Raw genomic sequence first — 26,611 nt, 5'->3', positions numbered from 1 at the left:
CTGATATATTTTTCTATAGAGAGCTCAAGACAATTGTATGGTTCCAAAGCTACAGCTTTAGTGGCGTAGATTTTTCAATAGCTGGCAATAAGCACCTCTATGGGTGCTTATAGACGTTCATAAAAGGCCATAGACGGACATTGCTTTTTCCATAGACGCCCATAGGACTTTTTTGTATGTGTGGAACGCACTAAACGTTAGATGTCAAGCCGCGTCTACTTACACGATACATCAGAGCTTTTGCTCTCTGACGGTTCAGCAGTAGTTCTATCGAGGTTTTTTCTTTTTTTTAACGCGAGAGCGTTAAGGAGCTCGTGTCGAAGAAAAGCCGGTGTCGTCGGCGTCGGCGTCGGCGTCTGGCCGCGAGCGAAAAAAAGACGCATCTCTATGGGCACCTGAACCGCCCCGTAAGGGAATAGTTTTATCGCGACAGCGTTAAGGATTGATTGATTGGTTGGTTGGTTGATTGATTTATTGATTGATTCATATCAGTCGATCGATTGATTGAGTTTTCCTTCCCTTGCGGCGCGATCCGGGTGTCCGGCGAGAAATGTGACAGGCGTCATTTCCTTTCCTTAAAAGCAGCTTTTGATTTCATTTTCCTTCCCTTACGTCCCAGTTCGGGTGTCCGCCAAGATATGTGAGACAGGCGTCCTTTCCTTAATTTGTCCAACGGGCCATGCGTCCCGCCGAACGGGTGATGACGTTCTGTGTACTCCTTGGCAACCATGGAGGAAAGAAGGAAAAGAGGAGAGGCTGCTACGTCACATTTTTTGAAGCCGGAAGCGAGGGCTCCGCCATGACACTTGGCCGTTTTCTCAGCCAATGGCATGCGAGCGCCGCGAAGATCAACGCGAGCGGCGCGAGCAGACGATTTCGCGCCGCGCCAGGCTGTCTGCAGCTGTCAGACACGGCGGAAAGTGACTTCTGCTCCCATTGACAAAAAAGACGCTGCGATGCCCAGCTGCTGCGTTCCTGGGTGTCGGTCGCGCACGCCAGGACAAGAACCGGGCGTCACTTTCCACACGTAAGTATACTGCATTTTGTTTTCGTATTTAATTGACTGCGTAATGAGTAAAATGCATGCTCGCAGAACATAACGCACGACACGGCGTGAACGTGGTATTCGCACCGCCCCGGCCTTATTGGTGGCTCTTTGTCCGAGTGCAGTGAATAGTATTGTTTTCAAACAGGTTTCCGAAAGATCCAGAGCGAAGGAGGCAGTGGACTGAGGCCGTTAGACCAGGCCAAAAAGAGACTGGGAGCCAGCAAAATGGACCTGCGTATGTTCGAAACATTTCCTGCCCGAGCACTTCGATCGGATGTCACCGCTCGTAGTTCGTATACGTGCGGATGCCGTCCCCCTTCAGGTGAGGAACCACCTTCTATACATTCTCAAGAGATTGGAAAGAAATGCTCTTATTGAGAAGGTGCTTTATTATAACTTGACTGCATAAGCATGCGTTCAATATGATGTTTTAGGTGTTCGTGCAAGAAATGGAACGATTTGTGAATAAATGGGTTTAGCTAGACGTTATGATCGAGTAGCGCGGCTACAGTACTCCCGCACTGATAAAAAGTAATTGTGTCATTATTCTCCTAAACTGGCTGCGGTTTATATATGGCTCTGGTGAAATTCTGCTTACTGTACACGATAATTTATTTATTAGCTTACGCACTCCATAATTAGAAGAAAATAAAAAAAGAGAGCATCGAGCACACCACAGTTTTCCTTGGGGCATCATTTCTATTTAATTATTACTTGTAGTGTGCAAATTTTTGCGCCTAGCAGTAGGCGGTGCATTTTTTGTTGTCATCTCGGCCATAGCACCTGGGAAGTGTCACTGAGAGAGCACTGTAATTCCTTAAAACTATAGTTCGTGTACAAAGAAAATCACAAAGAAGTTCCATAAGGCATAGAGCACTGTACGTATTTGCTCGCGTGATTTGCGCACGTTTTTTCTTTAATTAGGGCTCCAAAAAGAGGGTGCGAAATTTACGCGCAAGCGAGTTATCCGAACACGTCCTAAAAAAAAGGTTGGCACCCCTCGCCCCATGGCAACAAGGTTGACACGTCCCCCCCCCTTCCCCACGCTATAGCTCCCCGCGGGGTGGCATGACATGACGGCACGTGCTTAGCTCAAAGCAATAAACGCGCAAAGATTCAATCGCGAAGTCAGCAGTGGGAGGAGATAACGGGCAATAAAACGGGGCCCTTGCGTGTGGCCCGGCTGACTAGCGGCAAACCGTATAGCAAACGGTACGGTAGAGTTTTGGATTCGGGCGCGCGCTACTATTCGTCTGGGACAGCGACCGCCAGCGCGAGCAAGCCGGGTAAACGGCACAGTTCGCACCCGCGTACATGCTGGTGGTCTGGCTCAGCATAGTGCGCAAAATGTGCGAGTAGTTTTTTTTTTATCGGGTTAAAAGTTTGAAACTTTTTGGGATGCACAATCTATGTGCGGGCGCAAATTACGCGAGTAAATACGGTAAATGTCATACACATAAGGAAAAAGGGAAGCATGAGACAAAGAAAAAAAGACAAAACACAGGCAGAAAGCTTGGCCAAATGTTTAGGGGAATCCCGTTTTCTTTTGCGAAGTTTCTGTGGAAACAATTTATAGCTTTCCTTTAGCCGCATAGCTGCGCTTGGGTGGATGCCAATGAGTATAATTAGCTCCCTTATTATACAGATACGGCAGTTCTGCATATATAATTCCTCATACACATACCATACACACTTCATGGGGTATAGCTGGGTGAGCCTGAGGCGAGACACCCCACTCTCCCTTCTCAAAAATATGGTAGACCTGCTGTACTAACAATGCATTTCTCTGCTGTTGCTTTCTTAAGAAATGGGTGCACTCTCGCCCACTGGCTGTGTTCCATATTGACAGTCTCAGATTGGTACATCTGTCTGTTGAATTACATGCATCTTTTTAGCTAAGGCTGGCGTTCCACTGCGAGCATGTGATGCACCTCATTATTCATTTACAGCAGGAACCCCTTTCACAGCAGCCAGGCGATGGCACAGCTGTTGCTGCCACTGCTCAGCATGGCGCCCAGCAAGCACTAACACAAAGTCACACATCTCCAGCGTCTCCACTGCAACAGATATTTTCAAACAGCGCTGTTTTGTGACTACTACAGCTATTCAAAGCATCACAGTGGCTGTGTATATGTTGGAGTGGGAGCTACAAACACTGCTTGCTGGCACGGGCTCACCAGAAGATTTATCCGAATCCCATGACACTCTAGTCATCATATTTCTTAACCCTTCAGACAGCACTCAAAACAGTCTTAAAGTGTGATGCTCCACCTCCATCTTTCACTAGCTGCTTAAAGCTGAACACCTTGAATGCTTGGTACATGATGTATGCGTTAACAGACAAAGAGGGCAATATCATTAGCAATATGGATAAGATAAATAATAGCCAAAGAGACACAAATCTATGCAGTAGCCAATGTAATCAGAACGTTAATGAGAGAAGCCGCAGCGCACAGCAATGGGACATCCCGTAGCAGTAAGAGAAGAGGAAGTAACGGAGGCCTTAGTAGGAATGAAAAGCGGGAAAGCAGCTTGTGAGGATCAGGTAACAGCAGATTTGTTGAAGGAGGGAGGGGAGATTGTGCTAGTAGAACTAGCCATCCTAAATATGCAATGCCTTGTGACCTCGAGAGTACCAGGAGCTTGGAAGAATGCTAACATTATCTTTATAAAGGAGACGTCAAGGACTTGAAGAATTACAGACCGATCAGCTTACTGTTCACTGCCTACTAAGTATTTGCTAAGGTAATCGCTAAGAGTCAGGACAACCTTAGGCTTTAATCAACCAAATAATTAGGCAGGCTTTCGTAAAAGATACTCAACAATAGATCATGTTCACGCTATCAGTGAGTTATAGAGGAATGTACAGATTATAACCGACCCCTATATATGGCCTTCATTGATTACGAGAAAGCATTTAACTCAGTGGAAACCTCAACTGTCATGCAGGCACTGCAGAATCAGCGTATGGAAGAGTGTTATGTGAAAATATTGGAAGATATTTATAACGATTGCACGCCTACCATAGTCCTCCATATAGTCAGCAATAAAATTCCAATAAGGAAGGGTGTCAGGCAGGGAGACACGATCGCGCAAATGCTATTCACTGCCTGTTTACAGGAGGTATTCCGCGGCCTGAAATAGGAACATTTGAGGATAAGAGTTAATGGAGAATACCTGAATAATTTGCGATTCGCTGATGACATTGCCTTGCTAAGCCACTCAGGACAAGAACTGCAAAGCATGATCAATGAGTTAGACAGGCGGAGCAGAATGGTGGGGCTAAAAAATAATATGCAAAAAACCAAAGTAGAAACAGCAGTTCGCAATTGATAGCGAGGTGCTGGAAGTAGTAAGAGAATATGCCTACTTAGGGCAGGTAGTGACCGCTAATACAGATCATGAAAGGGAAATAACTAGAAGAATAAGAATGGGTGGAGCGCATATGGCAGGTTCTCCCAGATCATGAATGGCAGTTTACCATTATCCCTCAAGAGAAAAGTCTACGACAGCTGTATCTTACCGGTACTCATCTATGGGGCAGAAATGTGAAGGCTAATAAAGAGGGTTCAGCTTAAGTTAAGGATAACACAGTGAGCTATGGATAGAAAAATGACAGGTGTAACGTTAAGAAACCAGAAGTAGGCAGAGTGGATGAGGGAACAAACGTGGGTTAATGACATCCTAGTTGAAATCAAGAGGAAGAAGTGGGCTTGGGCACGGCACGTAATGCAAAGGCAAGACAACCGCTGGTCCTTAAGGGTAACAGAGTGGATTCCAAGAGAAGGCAAGCGTAGCAGGGGGCGGCAGGAAGTTAGGTGGGCGGGTGAGATTAAGGAGTTTGCGGGAATGCGGTGGCCGCAGCTGGCAAAGGACAGGGTTAATTGGAGACATGGGAGAGGCCTTCACCCTTCAGTGGGCGTAGTCAGGCTGATGATGACGATGATGACATTCCACCAGAATAAACTTTTTTTACAGGCACCTATGGATGTCGCTGAAAGCCAGGAGACTTTGGCAGGCCCATCACAACAGGTATTTTACAATATGCCATTTTGTGACTGCATCAATTCGAAGAACAACAGTATCTGCGTTTACGTCGCAGCACGAGCGACCAAAAACAGATTTCTGTAACAGAATGCATCCTGGCACTGGCTCAGAGAAAGTTTTCTCTGAATCGCCTCAACACATTAGTAATTTTTTATAATCCTTTTGACAGAACTGAAAACACAGCCTAGCAGTGTGATGCCTTTCTATTTTTCAGTAGTTGCTTAGAACTGAATACATCTTATGCTTTGGTAGAAGCATATTTCTCAAGAATAAATTTTTTTTTCACAGGCACCTACGGATGTCACTGAAAGCCAGGAAACTTTACCAGGCCCATCACAACAGGTATGTTACGATATACCATTTTGTGACAGCAACTGCTAGAAGATTGACAGTGTCTGAGTTTATCTCTCAGCACGAGTCACGAAACGGGTGAATTTTTATGTAAAAGAAAGCTTCCTGGCGCAGGCTCAGAGGAAGTTTTGACGAAGCCACCTCAGCACACCAGTCAAATCTTTATTCCTTCAGACATAACTCAAAACGGTCTAGTAGTGTGATGCTTCTCCACTTTTCACTAGGTGCTTAAAACTGAACGCTTGTTATGTCTCGGTACACACACTTTTCTCCTGAACAAAATTTTTTTACAAGCATCTATGGATGTGGCCACAATGCTGGACATTCAGCCAGGGCCATCTCAAGCCTTTCAACTTACACCAGTAAGTTTCATATCGTCCTGTGTGGTTTCCATCCAGGTTTATTCACTGCATGAGGTAGGATGTCGTTGCAATTCTGCAATGTAAAGTGCAGTAGAACCTGCAGTTGTTTGTCAGGCCCTGTGCTTACCGGAGACAGTAGCAGAGTGCAGTAGGTTCTGCAGAGATCCTTCATATAGGATGGTACCTTTCTGTGGAACCACATAAGCACATTAGTAACTGCCACAATATTCTTTCATGTGCCTTCATTGCTTATGTTCGTTACACAAATCAATATAGTCATCTCGTCAGAGTTCCACTACAAATAATCTGTCAGTATCAAGAAAAATTTGGCTATGCAAGACATACTCCACCAGGTCAGTGATATCTTTTCTACAAAATTTTCTCACGTTATTCCAAACTGGTTTTACTGATTTTGGACAAGGTCATTGACAGCTATGTAGAAAGTATTCGGTGCAAACTGGCATGCGTGCTACATGAAAAATTTGTACTGTCATGTTTTCTTCTTTTTCAGTTGTTCCTTGTATAAGTTTTCATGAAATACTTCTTATATGGGTACATGCCAACCTCTTTAACGTCAGTTCCAGTGGGCATTCAGAAAAGGAGATTGCACGACACAAAATTTAATGCAATAATTTTTAAAGCTGTATGTATTCACGCTTCTACACAGTTGTGCTATTAACCCTGCTTTATTTCTGCAACACTTTGAGTTTATAATAAAAATAAAATGTGTAGACATATAACATTACCTTAACATGCTAGGTGATATGAGTTTAACAATGTGCGAGCGTTTCTCTTTTGCAGTGACATCGAAAGGCATTGAGTACATATGCACTGAAGCTGTTGCGTGGCCCAGTATTGGGCATGCCGAGTAATTTTGTGATTAGCCTCATGTCCTGCTTTCCTTCTTATGCCTTGATGCATGGCGGAGGAGAACAGGGCAACAGGCATTCTAAGGTGGGCTGCATTACTAAACAGTTTATCTTATGCAGGAACTTCCGACTTTGCCAACCGCCCCAGCCTCTGTTGGGACGCCACGAAGAAGGAGGCCAGCAATGGTAAATTGACCTGTCAAGTGTGCCTATTTCTGAAGCAGAATTCAACACCATGAATGTCAAATGCTTGTGCATATGCCAAGAGCGTATTTGATAGCGTGAGTGGCCCATCCACAGCATGCATTATTAGCATAATCTTTAACACAGCATGTGCAGGCACCCAGATTGTGTGAATGGACTTAGCTTGATTTCGCCGTGGCAATTTTTACTAATATCTACTAACTGATCTGCATGGTATATTGTATGCAATGATGAATCAATAAACCAATGAATTTTTAAGTGTGTGAGTGGCCTGCATATCAAGCTGAGGAGCACATTATGGAATCTTCTTCTTGGACACTTCTCCATCTACCAGAGGAGAATCGGTGAGTCACAGCTTCATTTATTGATCTATTCAAGTACCCTAAGGGTCCACTAGGGCCATTACATAGGGGGAGATGGGGGGGACTCAAAGCGGAACAAAATTGTTTCAAAAACAAAAAAGCAGCGTAGGTACGGCACTCAGGTGCAAGTCGAGAAACATCATTGCCAAGTAAATATTCTTACGAAAATTCACAAAGAAAAAATAAACAGCAGGTGCGAATTAGTCATCTGAGAAATCAAATTTTGTGACTGAAAGTGTGAGGAATCCATATAAGAAAGTGATGCTGACTGAAATAACAAAGACTCTGTTATCATGGCAATCCTGGAAGGTAAATCATTGCATTCTTTCATCATTAAGGTTACAGGTGAATTTTTGTACTTTTTCATCTGGACAAAAACAGGGTTACCCTTGTAGGCATTACCGGCTTGATGCGAGGTGAGGTGCTGGTAAAATATGGGACAGGGCAAATGATCTGTTGCTATGGTACAATGTGCGAGAAAAAGATGGTCAAGTGAATTTTCTGTGCGTTGTGAGTGATGGCATGCTGAGCATTTCCATCAGAGGTGAAACACTTTGATATTAAAGTAGGACGAGAAGATTAACTGAGCTCCTTCATTCTTCTTTTAATGGAACATTCAGAGTGCTTTGTGTTTTATATGTGCACACTGTTGTAACTGTGGTATGCAAGGCTTGGGTGTGCATTGTTCTAATGATGCATTGCATTTTTTATCTCTCTTCATAGGAGGACACACCCGAAAAAGCTTACTTGAGAGCAAGGGCTGCATGGTTTTCTGCAATACATTCTTAGTCAAGAAAAAGCATAAAAAGGCTGCAGCAAACAAGGCGGAGACTGCAAAAGAAAAATGCGGAACTAAAATCTGTTCTGTCAGCTTTAACTACGGAGAATATCCTCCTGACAGAGCAATTGTCTGTTTTAGATGGCCTGGGTAAAGTAAATAAGCACCTACTTGAAAGACAAGTCGGAAAGCATGGTGGAATTGGCACTCCAAAGCAGTACTCCTTTGAACTGAGAACTTTTGCCTTAACTTTAAATTTCTATTCCCCACGAGCCTATCAGTATGTCAGGAATGTTTTTGACACGTGCCTCCCACATCCCAGAACTCTGCGAAAATGGTATGAGACTGTTGATGGCCAGGCAGGACATTCAACAGAAGCTTTCAATGCACTAAAAATGAAGTGTGCTGAAACAGCAAGCAAGGGGCACCGAACAGATTGCAGCCTCATGGTTGATGAAATGGCTATTCGGCAAAATATCCAGTGGAACAAACGCAACTTTGAAGGGTTTGTTGACTTTGGCAGTGGCATTGACAGCGACTCTTTGCCACAAGCAAAGGCTGCATTCGTTATAATGGCTGTGGCTATTAATGGGCGATGGAAGTTGCCCCTTGGGTACTTCCTAGTTGATGGCCTAATTGGAACACAGAGGGCTAACCTTGTCACCCAGTGCCTTCATAAGGCACATGATGCTAAACCTATGGTTGCTTCACTCACCTGTGACGGGGCGCCCGCAAATCTGGCTATGTTGCAAGAGCTTGGGTGTGATTTCCAACATGTGGGAGACCTAAAAACAACCTTTCGACACCCAGCCACCCAGGAACAAGTGGCAGCTTTTTTGGATCCCTGCCATATGCTAAAACTTGTGAGGAATGCACTGGCACACAAGAGGTACTTTATTGACCACCAAGGCAGGACAGTGTCATGGGAGCATATTGAGCAACTGTAAAGAAGGCCTACATTTGGCTAACAAGTTGCGCAGAGCTCATATTGAGTGGCAGCGGCAGCCCATGAAAGTTAGACTTGCTGCCCAAGTAATGAGCACTTCTGTTGCGACAGCACTAGCCGAGTGCTGGGAACTTGACCTGGAAGGTTTTTCTGGCACACAGGCAACAGAGAATGTTTTGTTGAAAATTAATGAGACATCTCATGCCCTAAATTCTAGAAGCCCATATCAGAAAGGTTGGAAGAAACCTATAAATGAAAAGAACATTGAAGCTTTCGAAGGCATGTTCAAAACCACAACCCATTACCTCTCTTCCTTGAAGGAGTCTGCAAATGGAAGACGAATGATTGAAACAAACCGAAAGACAGGTTTCTTAGGTTTTATCATCTGCATGCAAAGCCTGATTAGTCTTTTTCATTTTCTTGTCACTGAAAAATGAGTGCTGAAGTACATTCCGGCCCACAAAATTTGCCAGGACCATTTGGAACTGTTTTTTGGCCTGATTCGAGCACATGGCGGGCATAATGACAACCCTACTACACAGCAGTTTCGTGCTGCCTTCAAAAAAGTGATTGTTCAAAGTGAACTGGCTGATGTATCAACAGGCAACTGTCTGAGCCTGGACAGCATCTCCATATTGTCATGCAGCAGTGCAACAGTTATTTCTTCTCAGGTCTTGAATATATCTGCACCAAGGAGGCAACTTCTAGACAGTGATGCTGTTCAGCAGTCTCAGGTAACAGCTGCAGACCATGACTACATCATAGCTCCAGGCTACATCAGTGAATGTGGAGGCCGAATTGTGGCTTACATGGCAGGTTATGTAGCTCATATATTGGCTGCAAAGCTGACTTGTGAGCACTGCACAAGTGCACTACTCACAACAGAACGAGGAAACATTTACTCACTAATTAAGAGGAAAAGCAGAGGAGGGCTGAAATACCCATCAGAAAGTGTAATGAAGATCTGTCAAAAATCGGAGGCGGTGATCAGGACGGCAGTGCGCCTGAACAAATTGGCATCAAGAACACTACTCACTGATCTTCTCCACGAGGTTCTTTACGCATTCCACGGTAGAGAGCTCTTCAATGAACTTCATGAGCACATGTTCGACAACTCTCCACTCGACAATCATTACATACACCTTGTCAGAAGTGTTGCAGAAAATTACATCAACATGCGCTTGTTTCATGTTGGCAAGCAGGCAACCGAGAGCCTGCACACTGCTCAGGTCCGGCAGATGTTTAAAAAAATAACTCAATTCAAGGGGCAGTGACTGATGCGACAGTGAGAATTCAAAAATCAGACCTGGTTTTCGTCAGCACATGTCTTAATTTACCGTAGAGTATGAATGCAACCAGCCCATAGGGGTCCCATGCTTCATGTTGACACTGCAGCTTGCTGCCGCAATATGAGCTGAATAAGAATCTTACATGTAACAGACTTTCATGTCTGACTTTGTCAGAATAAAATTCTATTCAAACGGCCGCTCACAGTTTAGAGTACATTACAACCTGTCATACTGAGTATTGAAAAGAATAGCTTTTTAATGTGAATGCGTCATGTACATTACCGACTTAGGCTCATGATTGATGGCAGTCACTGTCATTTTTTTCAGGAGTAATCAGGGTTTTGATTTAGCTTGATTGCTACTGAATCAACTAGAGATTACCTGCTTCCTAAAATCAGATTTTCGTCTTTTGTGGTAAATGAACAATACGCACATTTTGAAAAAGAAGTCAGTTAAGTAAAATCAGTACATGTCCAGAGCGCAAATGCTAGTTCTTGTTCATGAATCTATATGCTGTAGATTCACAGATGGACATGTACTATTGGTCACTGATGTTCAAGAATAGGGGCTGCAGTTAGCAGTCTCCCAGAGCTTTCTTTACAGCGTGCCTGCACTACTGTCCTTTAGGGTACAGGGTGACTGAAGTATCTCGTATTTTGTAAAAAAAATATGGAGTGCATGTTTTTCATACTATAGAAGCCAGAATAATCAAGAGAGTAATTAGTGTACCATACTTACAATTTTAGTTCTAGATATTCAACACAACTGAAGGTGATTTTGGCCTTTCAAAGTAATAGTGTTAAAAAGGGGTGATCATCCCACTGCACGCAGCAACAGAGTAAGCACTAGCATATAAGTTTTGCAACAAATTCATGTTCTTAAATGATGAAAACACTTTTCCACATGCACTTGGTACATTCATGCATACAGAGGAAACCTTATCATTCTACCAGCCGCAATTTGTACACTATATTAAACATTCTTTAGCTGTCATCATGCCTTAGTTGTGCACAGCTCAAAATGCCCGACTTATGTGCAGACTATGTTGGTTGGCTCGTGGTTTTGACAAATATAAAACAGCATGTGCACACAAGTACCACATAGTACACAACAAACAGAACAGAAAATTGGACAGAAAACTATGCTATTTCTATACTGTTTCAGGCTAGGCAGATAAGAGTCAAATACAACAATGCAACAATAGAAAGAGTGTCAGTAGGGTGCTCTTTTTCTTTACATATATTACAGAAAGGAATACATGAAGCAGAAGGGAGGAAAATGATTCACTTTTTCCACTAGCTGCGACAACTTTTACCAATTTTTCAAGTCACTTCCATGCAGTGCTCCAATTACTTTGCATTTGCATCGCTTAAATTTTATCAACTTTGTGATGCAGAAACAACTACCGAGAAATGAAAGCTTTCACACAATTTGGCAAGATCGGTCCACAAATATTTTTCTGTCTCAAAGCCCCCATTTACTGCCTTCCTATATATGTTTTACTCTCTCTGTTCGAATGGTTCATGGTTGCAAAGTGATCTAATTCAGTTGTGCATTTCTTCTTCTGGTCTTTTTTGTTGAATCTTTTTTATGTGTGTTCTCCTTCCATGTGTTATCACTTTTGTTAAAAGATTTTGCTTGCTTCAGGTAGCAAGCTATGTTTTGTAATAAGTGTTATGCTGTATCAAACCTTTTTGAAGCTCATATTTTGATTGTCCAATAAAATACAAATTTTGGACTTCATTAATCCGTTTAATCAGCTGAATGCAAGAAAGTGCAACTCGGCGAGGTGGTCGCGAGGGTCGACTCGGCATCTCGGTAAACGGTAAGTTGCGAGGTACACTCAATCTTACAGAGGCATGGCCTTACACTTCACCACCCTTAAGCGCAAACGTTTTAAACCTAACACTGCGCCTCCTAAACCCGGCTATGTGTCCTTACGCTCGCACTACAGCACTCGATCGAGACAGCAGCGCGGGTCGGTCGATCCACTGGGTCCATATCGGAGAAAACTTGCACGCAGTGGACATATCGCTCGCACAGCGTACAGTAAACATATGGTACGCTTCAGACTGCTTCGCGTATCGCTTTGCTGACGGATACCATCGCATGCGGCGCGGCTTCCTTGGCACTGCACGCTTCGGTGAGCACACCGCGGCCCACGCATATCGGTCGCCACCAGTTGTGACCGTCATGCATAGGGGAATGTAGACGCAACGGGTATGTTTACAAGGACACGGTCTGGACGAGTTTGTATTTATTCGTGGTTAAAACAGCGCGGGAAAAATACACAAAAATGAAGGAACACGCAGAACACGTCTTCACACACAAAACAATTAAGCGCCGACTCGCACTTTTTTTTCCCGCGCTGCTGTAACCATAAACCAGCGTGTCACCGTCGTCTATCGCTTTATGAGCCGTCGGCACTGTCAATTTCTCCTTGGAACAAGGCTAGCAGCGTTGAGGGACGCAACCGCACAAAGCCGAAAGAGAATAGCGCCAAGCCAAGGCTTTTTGAGAGAAAGCTGTCGCGGGCTTCTAAAACAACCGCTTTCGTCAAGACGGTATCGTGAATGAACTAAGCGCACAGCAATGAAGACCAGCACCGACTACAGGCTTCTGGAACTTTGTGCCTCCCGCGGACCACAACGATTGAATAAAAATGCGAATTTCCAACTCTACTCGACCGGTCTGCCGACATGGGTGATGCGTGAAGCAGACGACGCCGCTGCGCCCAACGCTGCTATTGGCTGCGCCATCGGCCAACAAATCCCAGTAGGCATTGCAAAACCACGTGACTTCCTGCACGTTTTTTGTCATGCGGCTTGGATAGCGAGGGCCTCTCCTATGGTTTCCTTCCTCCGTGTTGGCAACGCTGCGACACGCTGTCGCGGCTCACTCTTAAAGAGGAAGCTTAAGCGTCCTCCAATTTAATATTTCACTCCCTGCTTCCCTTTTACTGCGGAACTGTGAAGCAGTTGAGGCGTCCATGGGAAGGAAGAGCGGCAATTAACATTGCGTTTCAGGTCTTCATAAAGCGTTTGCTTTTGAGTGCGCTTTTCTTTTCAGGTTGCTTAACCTGTTCACGACACAGTGCAATCGTGGCCCCAAATCTACGGTGCCCATTATCATTTCGGTTTGGTTATGGGCGTTTCTTTTCTCAAAGTCACTCACGCCATAAGGGGCGTCGTAGTGAAGGGTTATCGGAAATTTCGACCACCTGGGGTTCTTTAACGTGTATCCAGACGACGGACAACGGACCTGTTTTGGCCCGCGGACTAACGGTCACGTGGGGTTTCGCTTCCGGTCTGCGGTCCGCATTTTTTCTGGCGGCGGACTACGGACTTTTTAGCCTACTCGCACACATAAAGTCTGGCAACTACACCACATTGGTCTTTCCCGACGCAGTGCTCCCGGCAGTCAATGCTACACCAGCGAAATTAGTTTTTCTTCCACTGTTAACATGTCAACGTTGTCGGACGACGCTACGTTTTACTTTTTAGCCTTAGTACACCTTTATGGCTCGTTCATAATTGGGCATTCGACGGCGAGAGCGAGCGAAATTAGTCGCAACGTCGGCGCTCGCGACGTACACAGATATGGTTAGAAAAGAACAATTGACGCTGTCTACGTGCCATAAGCGCATGCACTCTTATGTACGCTAAACACGGGTAATTTTCCGGCACGTTACGGTATTTCTCATATTTCCCACCTTTAGTTCAGCGCATGCAAACACAGACGGAACGATACGCTCAGCCTTGTGGCGCCATCTAGTTATTAGGACGGATAACTATTTGTCAACAAACGTACGCTCCTTAAGCCTAGAAGGTGCACAGTCGTCAGTCTAAATAAGAATTAAAGCAAATAGTTCACTCCTACGTCTTCTTAGAGGAGAGGTGAGACCAAGCGAGAAATGGGTGCGCCATTTATTGCCAGTGAACGCAACAAAAAGGCAGTAGCAACGATGAATACAGTCCGAAGTGTGGGGTCGAACTTGAAAGCGTGCCGCCATGTTTGTCGACGCGGGAATACTACCTCCTCCTCACCGCGGCAGAAATCTGTCCCTACCGATCGAGCTTTCCACTGGGTATTTAGGCGGAATCTCTGCCGCGAATTTCGCTTGTTCTAGCCGCCAAATGTCGAAGTGTGAGACGACCCTTGCTGCAGGCTGATCACAGAAGCTTGGCCCGTCTTGTCGTCTGCTTTTTTGGTCCGTCGTGTCGGATTTGGTCTATCGTGTCCGGCCAGACCCTGCCGGGCCACGCGCGGTCGACCCCACGTGACCGCTCCGCTGGCCAGTCCGTGACCCCCCGTCTGGATACACCTTTAATGTGCACTGACATCGCACAATACACAGGGATCCAGAGTTTCCCCTCCATCAAACCCGCCGCGGTGGCTCAGTGGTTAGGGCGCTCGACTACTGATCCGGAGTTCCCGGGTTCGAACCCGACCGCGGCGGCTGCATTTCAATGGAGGCGAAACGCTAAGGCGCCCGTGTGCTGTGCGATGTCCGTGCACGTTAAAGATCCCCAGGTGGTCGAAATTATTCCGGAGCCCTCCACTACGGCACCTCTCTCTTCCTTTCTTCTTTCGCTCCCTCCTTTAGCCTTCCCTTACGGCGCGGTTCAGGTGTCCAACGATATATGAGACAGATACTGCGCCATTTCCTTTCCCCCAAAAACCAATTAATAAAACTAATTAATAATCACGTATCGCCGGACACCTGAAACGCGTCGTAAGGGAATGGAGAAAGGAGGGAATGAAAGAAGAAAGGAACAAAGATGCGCTGTAGTGGAGGGCTCCGGAATAATATAGACCACGTAGGGATCTTATAACGTGCGCTGACATCGCACAGCACACGGGAGCCTTAGCGTTTCGCCTGCATCGAAACGCGGCCGCCGCGGTCAGATTCGAACCCGAGTTCGAGCTAAGCCTCGCGGTAAGTGGTGCGGGGCGGAGAGCCGCCATGTTGACCTACTTTCTCGTCCTCCGCGAGCTGTCAAGGTCACTGGGACCGGGTCGCGCTAAGCCTATCTTTACGGTATCCGCGCGGTGGTATTGATAGTTTGACGCCTTTGCGCCGCTTTTTAGGCGCACTTCTTATTGGCACTCGCTCGCGCAGGTGCGCGGATGCTTGTAACGGTATTTCAATAGCGCCCGCTCAGATGCGCGTGTTAAAAGAGGGGTCGCGTTTCGCGAGCCATCCTCCGCTCCAGCGAGGTGACGTGACGGTCATTATTTTTGAAACGCGGCTTGAGGATTTGAGGGCGCCATGTTTGGCGCGCCGGGTAGGCATAATTTTATTTATTCAGCGAGATTGCCCACGGTCTGTGTTAGTTTGTATTTTAATATTAACGTTTGGGGAGATTGCGACATGACTAACTCGTTGAATATTGTGATTTGGTTTTTTATAATTCATTAACTGAATGACTTATTTAATCATCCCAGATTTATTTGACCGATCAAAACGACGAACGATATGTCGATTCATTGGTTCACTTCAGTGATTGATTGAGCGATCGGTGTACTGATTGGCTGATTGATTGTTGCGCAATTCAGTATATGGACATGGTTGAAAATGAGCTTGTCCTTGTGTTTTTTTCTTCATTCCTTTGCTTTTTACGGCTCTTTTCACTCAACATTATAACAACCTTGTCCATCTTTCTCTCCTTCTTAGCAGAGTTTAACGTCCCAGTAAGTCAGTCATAAAACTTTAATATGGATACAGAGATTAATGGGTCCTATCCACCCAACGAGATTGCCCTCACTCAGTGCTGAACGCGTCCTCTTTGGTTCGTGCTGGGACCCGGACTTGTACAGATGACCGCATGCCTGTCTAGAGCGCTCAAACTCCGTACCGTCTGCGCTCTGTGGGCTGCGGAGCGCAGTCGGAAAGGATTTCGAGCGCTCTACACAGGTCTGTGGACGACTGCACATCCGAATTAGAGCTGGCTAGCAGGGTGCCCGCTTTTGGGAGCTTATAAGCTTCTGGAAATCTTCGGGCGGTGGGTCCGTGGGGCAGTCCCAAAAGATGTGTTCATCGTGGCTCTCTGGCCACAGAGCGACGCAGGCTATGAGCATTGGGCTAGTCTGGTGAAAAGTTTCGGGTTAATATAGACCATCTGGTTTTCCTTAACATGCGCTGGCATAATGAGGTACACGGGCTTCATTTGCTTCGCTTCCACTGAACCTAGGCCGGGATCAAGCCCCTGTCTCCGGGTCCAGCGGTTGAGAGCCCTTTTGATTGAACTACTGCGATGGGGCTCATTGATTGATCGATTTTTACAATGATCAGATTGATATATGTGATAGTATAATTGATCAATTCATTAAGTGATCTATAGAACTAATGACTGAGTGACTGAGTGATTGATTAATTTTCATGTGTGAGCAATTGACCAATGCATAATAATTTGATTCGTTGATTCATTCATTGATGATTGAAACCGATTGATTGAATCTGTCATTGATTTGCGATCTATTGACTGAATTAATTTGATAGCTTGAAAAATTTACCGAATGGTCAATGAATTGACGATGTAATAATTTATTTTGATGATTGATTGATGATTGGTGGAATGATTTATATATGTTCATCACTTGATCAATTGACTGAATGAATGACATGATTGATTGATTGATTGATTGATTCGATATATTTAGTGATCTATTTATTTATTAATCATTAGCCTGACTGATTAATGGCTGACTAATTGATTGGGCGGTCAAATGAGGTGGGCATCACGCCATGTGGCGAGGCATCCGGATGAATTCGAAGAGAAGAAGTCTTGTATGTTTTGCCTGTGACCACGACCTACGATGCCTTAACGACGGTTCTCCAACGTACATTCACGGGCTGTTTTACAGCAGTTTTCAGGACTTAGCGTTTGTGGCTCGGTGTCTTGCGAGACGCGTCCGGTGGTTTGCCGACGTAGAAACGCATTTAAGTCACCACATCCCCACATATATTATTGTTCCTTGTCTCGCTGGATGCAGATTTGCCAAACGTTTACAACGAATTGACTGGTCTATGCTTAAAACTTTTATGGAAGAAGCTGCAAGAAGACAGTACTACAGGCATTGAAGAGCCCTTCAAGGAGGCTATGGAGCACCCGAGATGCTTCTTCACTCTAAGGCCAAACTTCACAGACCTCGATGTGGAGCTGCAGCGCCTCCAATCACTTCGACGAAGAGCACAGAGAAGATACAGGCGCACGAAGTCGCTGCACGACTTAAGGGATATAAGGCGCACAGAGAAGAAAATCCCGCGCGGAATTCAAATCTTGCAGGCTGACCGTTGCAAAGCATTCTGTGAATCACTGGATCCTCGAAAGCCTCTCTCACGCACCTGGAGTGTGGTGCGTACGTGGTTTGCGAACATCTCCTCAGCAGCTCCAATCATTCAAGTCTCTCACACTTCACCAAGGGCGTAGCGAAGCGGAGGTTGGTGAAAATCTTTGCGCAAGAATAGCAGGTCCCAGGAACTAATTTACAACTCTGAATTGCTGCGAAGTGCCTAGATCTGGGGATTTGCGAATGGACCTTTTTTCTGCATGGAAGAACTAGACGCCGCCATGGCCGGTTGCAGACGGTCTTCATAACGGGGCCCGAAGGAGTAACATACTCGGCACTTGCAAACCATGGTCATGAGGCTCGACGGGTTCTTTTACTGAACATAAAAGCGCAAAAAAACAAGGACGTAGAATAAGACACACAACACGAGCGCTCGTGTTGTGTGTCTTGTTCTACGTCCTCGTTTTTTTGCGCTTTTACGTTCAGCATGGTAAACCAACCCGCCCAAACTCGGCTTTTATTGGGTTATTTTAGACAACTTCAACTCATCATGGAGTGCGGGTACTGTAACGGGCGCGTGGAAGCGAAGTCGTCTGGTTACATTCCTTAAACATGGAAAATCGCCGCTTGACCTAGCATCGTACCGTCCAAACGCATTGGCTAGTTGCTTGGGCACGCTCATGGAAAGGTTGGTACTTACGCTAATTGAGTGGTATCTGGAGCGCTATCAAATATACCTAGATATAATTTCCGGGTTTCGGCGGTGGCGTTCGTCTATAGATAGCGTTATTGACCTTGTGTCATCAGTTCAACATCAGAAGCATCTAAATCGCTTGACGGCGGCATTGTTTCTGGATATTAAAGGGGCGTATAATAACGTCACTAATCACGCTATTTTGGACTCTCTGTAAGCTGCAGAACTTGGTGGTCGCATGTCCTGCTGGATACGCAGTTATCTATCCAACAGATAACTATTCATGCAGACTGAGGACGGACCAACATCTTCACATTACACTCTCCGTGGGGTCCCACAGGGTAGAGTTCTTAGCCCAACGCTTTTTAATCTTGCGCTTGACGGCCTTGTAGATGTACTACCAGCGTCGACGAAAGTTTCAGTCTATGCAGACGATACTTCTATCTCGGCATCAGGAGTTACGCGACCACAAGTTTGAGCAAGGCTTCAAAATGCGGCAAGCATTCTTGCGGCCTACCTCCGCCTGCAAGTCCTAGAGATTTATACTGAAAATTGTTCCGTTGTTACCTTTACACGCAAGAGCGTGTCCCATTACCCCGTACGAATAAATCGGTCAACAATACCCTACCAAAGAAGCCATCGTTTCCTCGGAGTAATCATTGAACGTAATCTAACATGGAGCCCACATGTCTGGTGCATGAAGAGGCGACTGACATCGATCGCTCACGTTCTCTCCATTCTCGGAGGGAAGTCATGGGGAGCATCAGTGCAGTCGATGCTCCAGCTGTACAAAGCACTCTTCATGGGATTCCTTCGGTACAGGATCCCAGAACTAGGAAACTTGATGAAAACGAACATACGGTGTCTGCAAAGTGTTCAGGCTCAAGCTCTGTGGACGTGCCTAGGACTACCAAAATGCGCGTCTACAGCCGCAACAGAACTAATTGCTCAGGAGAATCCAGTGACTGCCTATATCACAATCGAAGCCCTGAGAGCGCATATTCATCACCTCTCTCGGATTACCGCACACCATCTTGCCAGTCTTCTTGCTAACCACCCGAGTACATCTTCTACGAAAATTATTGATGCCCATCGGCACTTCCTACCAAACCAATTTACACCAGCCTCTAGACCGTCTTCTCTATTATGGAGTCTGCACCAACCTCGTGTGCTTCTTTCTCTACCGGGCCTCAAAAAGAAGGCTGATTTATCGTGGACAGCACTAAAACAAGCCACTCTAGAATATTTGCATGAGTAACACGGACACCAACAACTGCACTTATAGACTGATGGCTCAGTGACCCCTTCCAGTTCCTCGGGCTCCGTAGTAATCCCCGTAAGGACTATAGTTAAGAAAGTGAAAACATCACACCACACTTCATCGACTGGTGCAGAACTTACTGCTATTCGTGTCGCCATTGAGCATATCAGTGCAGAACCACCCCAGCAGTGATATGTTTTCACTGATTCAAAGGCAGCCCTCCAAGCGTTAAAATCTCCTCTTCGTCATGGGTCCCGCGAACAACTTGTCGCAGAAATTCGAGAGCTCCACCACGCAGCCATCAACAAAGCGCACGATATTGTTTACAATGGCTGCTAGGACACAGCGGCATCGCAGACAACAACCGCACTGACGAGGCCGTGCGAACTGCTCACCTTAAGGGCGATTGTGTGTCCATCCCCGTCTCAAGTGTCGACGCAGAGGGTAGGCTTAGACCACTGTCGCGCGACACCACGCTCTCCGCGTGGAATTCTGGTGAATTCTAACATTCGCATTTAAAAACCTTGGACCCAGATCTGAAGCTTCGGCTTCCATCGGGCCTACCACGACGTGAAGCAACTTTGTTGTTTGTCCTGTGGCTGCGTGTAGCTTTCACCAAGCACTACTCCTTCTTAATAGGTATAGCTGACAGCCCTGCATTTGCCATCTGCGGGTGTGAAGAGACTATAGCCCACATTTTTTGTTAGTGTCCTGCCTACAGCGCCGAAAGACGGTCTCTCTGCTGTGCACTGGAGCATGTAGACCTGCGCCCACTGACGGAAACGAAGATTCTCGGCCACTGGCCGCGGTGATCGTCGGAGGTGAAGGCCTCCAAGGCACTGCTCCGCTTTTTGAGGGCTTCTGGCCTGCACGATAGGCTGTGATTTTACTTAACGTTGTGACTGCATAGTGATTTTAATTTCCTGCAACTGTCTTTTCTTATTCATCTTTTTCTCCCGTCACCCCTTTTCCCCGTGCAGGGTAGCAAACCGGCTATTCTTCTGGTTAACCTCATTGCCCTTCCTCCTCCTAGAGCCAACTTTTTCGGGGTACTGTAAATTTTGTGAGATGTGGGCAGACGCATATCATATGGTATGGGCCTGCCTGAAAAATCCGCAAAAAAAGAGAGCAAATCATGTAACCATAGAGGGCTGGGTGGCCACCTTGTCCAGCTGCTTGAACCTGGAGTCCCAGAGGGCTAACCGAACCTTTACCACTGAAGCTACCTATTCGCCCAGGCTATTTACTACCCCCTTCGGTGTTTGCCCTATATTTTGAACCCCTTTGCTTTAGTATTATTAACAGCACAACTATCCGTGGCTTTTCCCTGCCACAATGTGAAGTTAAGATTTAAGCCTATGCTGACGATGTCGCCCTCTAGTGCTCTGACAGAAAGACTTCACTTGGGGTATTACATTTGACTGAACAGTTTTGGGTGGTATCAGGAGCGGCTCTTAATAATGATAAATCCAAGAGACTTTGGTTGGGTCATTGAGGCACGAGGCCAACTCGTTTTGGTGGCATAAGCTGGGACTGCGGCGTCCTTATGGGTTCCTTGCAACAAATTCGGAACAGTGGAGCCTATTGTGATGAACAGATAATGTCCATGAGGCGACATACCCAGGCTTGAACGGGGAGAAAACTCTCAGTGTTTGCTCGCGCTGAAGTCTGGAACATTTATTTTTTTGCAAAACTTGTCTGTGCTGCAGGTTCTCTACAATGCGAGGAACAAAGTGCAGGTGATGCCCAAAATATTCGCTACCTTCGTATGGCGCTCCCAACGGGAACCGATGCGTCTTTACAACCTTTCTCGGCATGGAGTCTGACGGAGTACGCCTTATTAATCGTCCATCAGCTTGTTTCGCGTATTTTTTTTTTCATTTTCCAATCGGGAAATCATCTTTTTTTAGTAGCTGAGCTTATTAGGCGTCTTAGCGCTCATTTGCCTTTCCTATTCACACCAACTGGACACACCCTTGAGCGGCCTTTATGGGAATTCCCTATAAGGAAGTTGCAGACACCTTCAGTTTCCTCACTGTTAGACTACCTGTATAGCCTCTCCAGAAGTCTGATGACTCAGGAACTTAGAGTATTTCTAACCTGTACCGTTTTATTGGCAACCTTTTCTGGAGTTCCTTTACTGCAGTGTTTTAAAACGTATTAAGCGAATGTGCATTTCTTCTGCTGCCAAAACGTTCTTACCTCTGCACACATCGACGCTGCCTGTCAAGGCATGGCTACATGCTATGGAGATGTTTGGGCCATGGACGGTGAATTGCCGCCTCTGCAATTCGTCAGAGACTACTTACCATTGTTTTAATTCTGTGCAATTATGCTGTGTTCTTTTGGTACATATTACAGCAAACACTTAAGAACGATATTGAAATAACACATACAGTATCTGTTTTTTGCCTGTGGAGAAAAACTTTGTTGTGCCATTTGATCTAGTTATGTTGCTGGGACTATACATATAGTCTCTAGAAGAACCGTATGATGGAGAGCCACGCCGAATCATTGCGATCACCGAAGTCTTTGTTCCGTAAGCAGTGCGCTTTGGTGCGTGGAGTATATGTTGCGCTAGAATAGCCGCCTAGCTAACTCCCCTATCTAGATACATGTGTGCCTCCCAGACTTTTGATGCTTGGCAAGACGGGGACGTGCAGGGGTATGGTGGGCTCGTATTGCATAGCCTGGTGTTTCGAAACATGAGCATGCTCCGATTTTATTTTTCGGCGCTATTTCCGTGAAAAAAGAAAAATCTGAGCCGATAGCGTAGTGCTATCGAGCAGTGGCCAGCGAAGCTGATCTCTTCACGCCGTCGCTGGTTCGGATCGCAGTCGCGGCATTATTTCTTCAAGGTCAAGGGCAAGGCTTCAGAGATGATCCGGCTTTTGCAGCTTTGGTTGGGCAGTACAGCTCTCGCTCTAAAAATATTTACCCTTTAGCTTACTGTTCCTTTTTTACGAGGTACTGGCGATGGTAATCGCTCACCTCTCTGTGCCCGCGTATTTTCGCCCGTCCATCCGTTCACACAACCAGGAAGAAAATGACTGTTTTCTACAGGTCCATTGTCACTGCCGCGTGCAGGCAGAAGGGGGTTGAAAGCAATAGATGTAAAAGAAAAGATTAAAAGAGTAGATGCGTCGCAGCTATAGCTATACCATGTCCACGCGTGCAATTGCTACAACAGACACCCCCAATACCTCCCGGTCATCTTACATGCAGGTCACAGAATATTGTAATAGAGTACCTGGCCATGTGATAGTTATCTTGCAATTAGTGCGACATTAGGAGCAGCAGCATTGCTAAAAAGAGGCGGTAATTTTGAGTGCAACGACGCACAAGCAAACATTCGTATAAAAGACACCGCTCGAGAGAGTAATTTTATCCGCCTAGGTAGGTAAATAGGTAACAACTTTAATGATTCATGGAAGAACCAAACGCGGGGGAGGGGAAAAGAGGAATCAGAACGGCGATGGGTCCTCGGGCCGATCTAGATAGCCGGGAACTGTTATGCTTCGTCGACCCCTTGGGCCCAGCCCACTGTCAGAAGCTGTATATCAGCTGCGCAGAGCAGCCTCCCATCGCTCTTGATGTGCTGACCCTTGCCAAGGGGGCTTCAGTTTGCTTGGGCGGTTCAGGAAGATGTGATTAACTTGGCTCTGGTGCTAGGAAACAAGTGGCAGTGAGGAAAGGTTCACCGCGGGTCATAATTGAGAGAAGGAAAGGGGGTCGTGACTGTGGCCATTTGAAGGCTGCGCCAGAAAGCTTGGTCGCTTTTTGCAAAAGATTTATGTGGTGGAGGGTAGATTGGGCGGGAATTTCTTTAAAACTGGGTGAGGTCGTGATATCAGAGAAGCCGATCCGTGGCACTACAAGACAAAGGCAGGTCGCTCGCAGCCCGGTTGACGAGTACTCGGGCTTTGGTGTAAGCGGTCTGGTTGAAGGATGTTTCCTGTGGGCAGGGTGGAGGGGGGGCGCAGATGCTAGGATGTTCGCAGCCGGGGAGGGATTTTGGGATTGGCATAGTTACTAATTGCTGTTTTGGGATGTGTACAATAAAGTCAGCGGAGGAGTGTGCGATAGCTAAGGCAATTACTGCCTCTTCCACTTCCAGGCAATCTTGCCGCCTGTCCATGCAAATGCACATACTCATGATTTTTTCGAGCCCCCAACTCGCTCCCAGGTCTACTTACCCAAGTTGGGAAGATAGGGGTGCCTGCTATATGAGTATGCATTAAACTTTCTCTCTCTCTCTTTTTCTCTCTCTATTTTTTTCTTCAAAATGCGAAAGCATTGCTTGCTTCATGAGTGGCGTGTACAGAGGCTATCGGCAGAGCGTATCACCAGAACATGTCCGCAAGAACTGTCAATCATCCACTGTAGGGGTAATTGATAGATGAGTGAAGTAGAATTACGTAACTAGCATTAAATAAAAGTTAAGTCCACAAAATGGCTGATCAGCAGGGGAATTAATTCGTCGAAGCAATTAATCTGTTGAAATTTGTTGTGCACGTATCGCGACTGCCACTGATCCGAATAAATTTTACAAACTGATGTCTGCTATTACCATCGCTTCTTAACTTTTTGCGTTATTTGTTTCATATCAATGCATTCGGCATTTTTACCTTGTAGTTTTGATAATGATGATTCAAATTGTTTCACTTTAAGGCTGTGGTTTCTATGAAGTTGTGTAGTTGTAGTCGAGGGAAGATGTTTTCACAGTGTGCTGCTCTGTTAATTTTTGTTTATTTTGTTTTAGGTATTACTGCTGTGTGTTTTATTAAAATGTCCCATAATAACTTGGTTTTTCTTGTCTGTTTGTTTATAAATTTGGTTTCCATCTATTGGCTGTACCTGTCTAGGTAATAGCCTCAGCCGTGAGGGCCTTTATTGGTATTTTTAAATAAATAAAAAATAGTAAATATAAATAATTACTTCCCAAATTAGCCGGGAATTCAATCAAATTGATGATATATGTAATAACTGAATTAGTTTCATTTACATTGAGGTAAATATACTGAGAGAATTAACTAGTGAATTACTCCACAATCTGATAAGCAAGTCAATCCAACTGATTAATTAATTTATAGCTGAATAATTTTATCAATTAAATTTGATTACATTCATTTGTTCATTTCATCGTGAAGAGTTCGTATCTGTGCTTCCAGTCCACGACTAAGGCATAAAGAAACAAAAACACACCACCATAACCGGCAACAGTAAGAGAAGTGCTTTCGCATCACTGCACATACGCAGAGAAGTGCGCCCACGGAATTTTTTTTCCTTTATTACCTGATTATGTATACCACGACATTTTTTCAAAAGCAACAGGCAACACATAGCAACAAGAAAAAACCAAAACAGCACCCAAAACACAACGTATACCACGTGTTGCGAAAACAAGCCGTTTGAAAAACTGACGGCAAAGACTTCAAAGATGCCTACAACACGCAGAGAAACAAGTTGACAAACCGTGGCACCAGAAGCTCGAATTTTCGACCGGCAATGGTGTTTAAAGCCCGGAGAGAAGTTACGCTCGGCCTATTTGTTTCTATCCGCACTCTGAACGACGGCAGGAACAAGTTCCTGCTCTCAAGCGACTTGCAAACAGCGTCAAGAATGCGGTTACGCGGGTGGACTCGCTGGCTGCAGTCGGCGCTGTCCTCTGGTGACCCTAAGTCGGCCGCTCCAGTGCTGCATAGCACTCGATGATGACCGCGCGAGAGTCGTCCGCGGAGCGCCTCGCATTCTGCACTACGTACGGCCTGCCATTCAGGCGAATCACGTCCAACTCTACCCGTGGCACTCCCTGCTGTTGCGGGCGGCACCTGCGCAGCACTGGCTGTTCGTGCTCTGACAGCAGTTCCTCCTGCAGTAGTGACTGTCGATCCTGTTGTGACGACAGTTCCTGTTGTGAAGTCGGTCTCCCCCGTCGTGACAGAGCTTCCTGCCGACTCAGCGGCGGTTCTCTTTGAGGCAACAGTTGTACGAAGCTGGCATCCCTCGGTGTCCATCGCAATTCTGGTCTATGCCGCGCCGAGTGAATCATGGTTTGCGGTCTTGGCGCAGGTTGAGTGCCGTAGGGACGACCCGAATAAAAGTTGTCCTCGGAAAGTGCATTCCCGACCCTGGCGTGTAGTTCCCAGCTGAGGCTATAGTTGTCACCTGGCCCGGCGATGCGGAAGGGCGAGGCATAGTAAAGATAGAAACATTGCCGGGTCAACACAATGTATACAAATCAAAAGCAACAACAACCGCAAAATTTTTTCGATGCGAAAAAGGCTGCGATAACGAGCCAAGTTTAGAGGCTCAAGATGCTTTATACTTTACTGGCGTAGTAAAAATTTCATATTAGTTTTCTACCAATATTTAAAGATAAGTGCGGCGACCCGCAGTGGGAGTACGTGAAAGCATTGACGCCTCCTCGGCACTCAAAAATCATCTACTACAACAATCGGACGATTAAGCAGATTCAAGGACATGTTGCGAAACACGAACGGTGAAGCTGTTTCTCGCGGCAAGTTTAGAGCAAGGTACAAATGCTGAGTCGGCACATCCCTATAAGCATTAATGAACTTATTAGTTAAGGAATTATTTTCAATTTCCGGCTACCAATTAAACATTCTTAATGGCTACGATTATCGATTGCAATTATATTACCAATTTTCATCCTTTTTACTTTTGTTAATTATTCACATTTACTGTATTTACATCTATTACTCCAATCACATATTCATTTCCAAATTTGGCGCCAGATCTGCTTTCCCGTCCGCCTACTATATCCCCGTCCAGCCTAACCCAGTTTGCTTCTAACGCTTAACTAATTACTCTATATCACTCAAACTTTTTCCGCCTAATTATCAGTCATAAAACACATTTCACTTCGTTTGAAACTTTAATTCAACTCCTTTGGCCAATTGAACGGCCAAGGAAACCAGCAGCGCGCATCCGAGCAGAAACTTCGTCTTCCTCGCTCTCTCACGAGCCAAGGCATGCCACTCGGCCGCATGGCGGCCCCGGCAGAATGTGAGCAGTGCACCAATATGTCATGGAATGATCATGTCAACTACCTTTCATCAAAATTAAGTAGTACTGTGGGGATAA

The 26,611-nt window shown here is 45.7% G+C and overlaps 1 long non-coding RNA gene across 1 annotated transcript in view; it reads left to right on the top strand.

Annotated features, from left to right (window-relative positions):
- The first annotated feature begins 1,328 nt into the window (after positions 1 to 1,328).
- Positions 1,329 to 26,611, top strand: part of LOC144131161 (uncharacterized) — a 279,476-nt gene continuing 254,193 nt past the window's right edge. Inside the window, exon 1 of the long non-coding RNA XR_013314583.1 lies at positions 1,329 to 1,370. This is a non-coding gene — a long non-coding RNA (uncharacterized LOC144131161). The remainder of the gene's footprint in view (positions 1,371 to 26,611) is intronic.

Source organism: Amblyomma americanum, chromosome 1 (assembly GCF_052857255.1).
Source record: "Amblyomma americanum isolate KBUSLIRL-KWMA chromosome 1, ASM5285725v1, whole genome shotgun sequence".
Lineage (NCBI taxonomy): Eukaryota > Metazoa > Arthropoda > Arachnida > Ixodida > Ixodidae > Amblyomma > Amblyomma americanum.
This window is presented reverse-complemented; position numbering and strand designations above follow the sequence as displayed.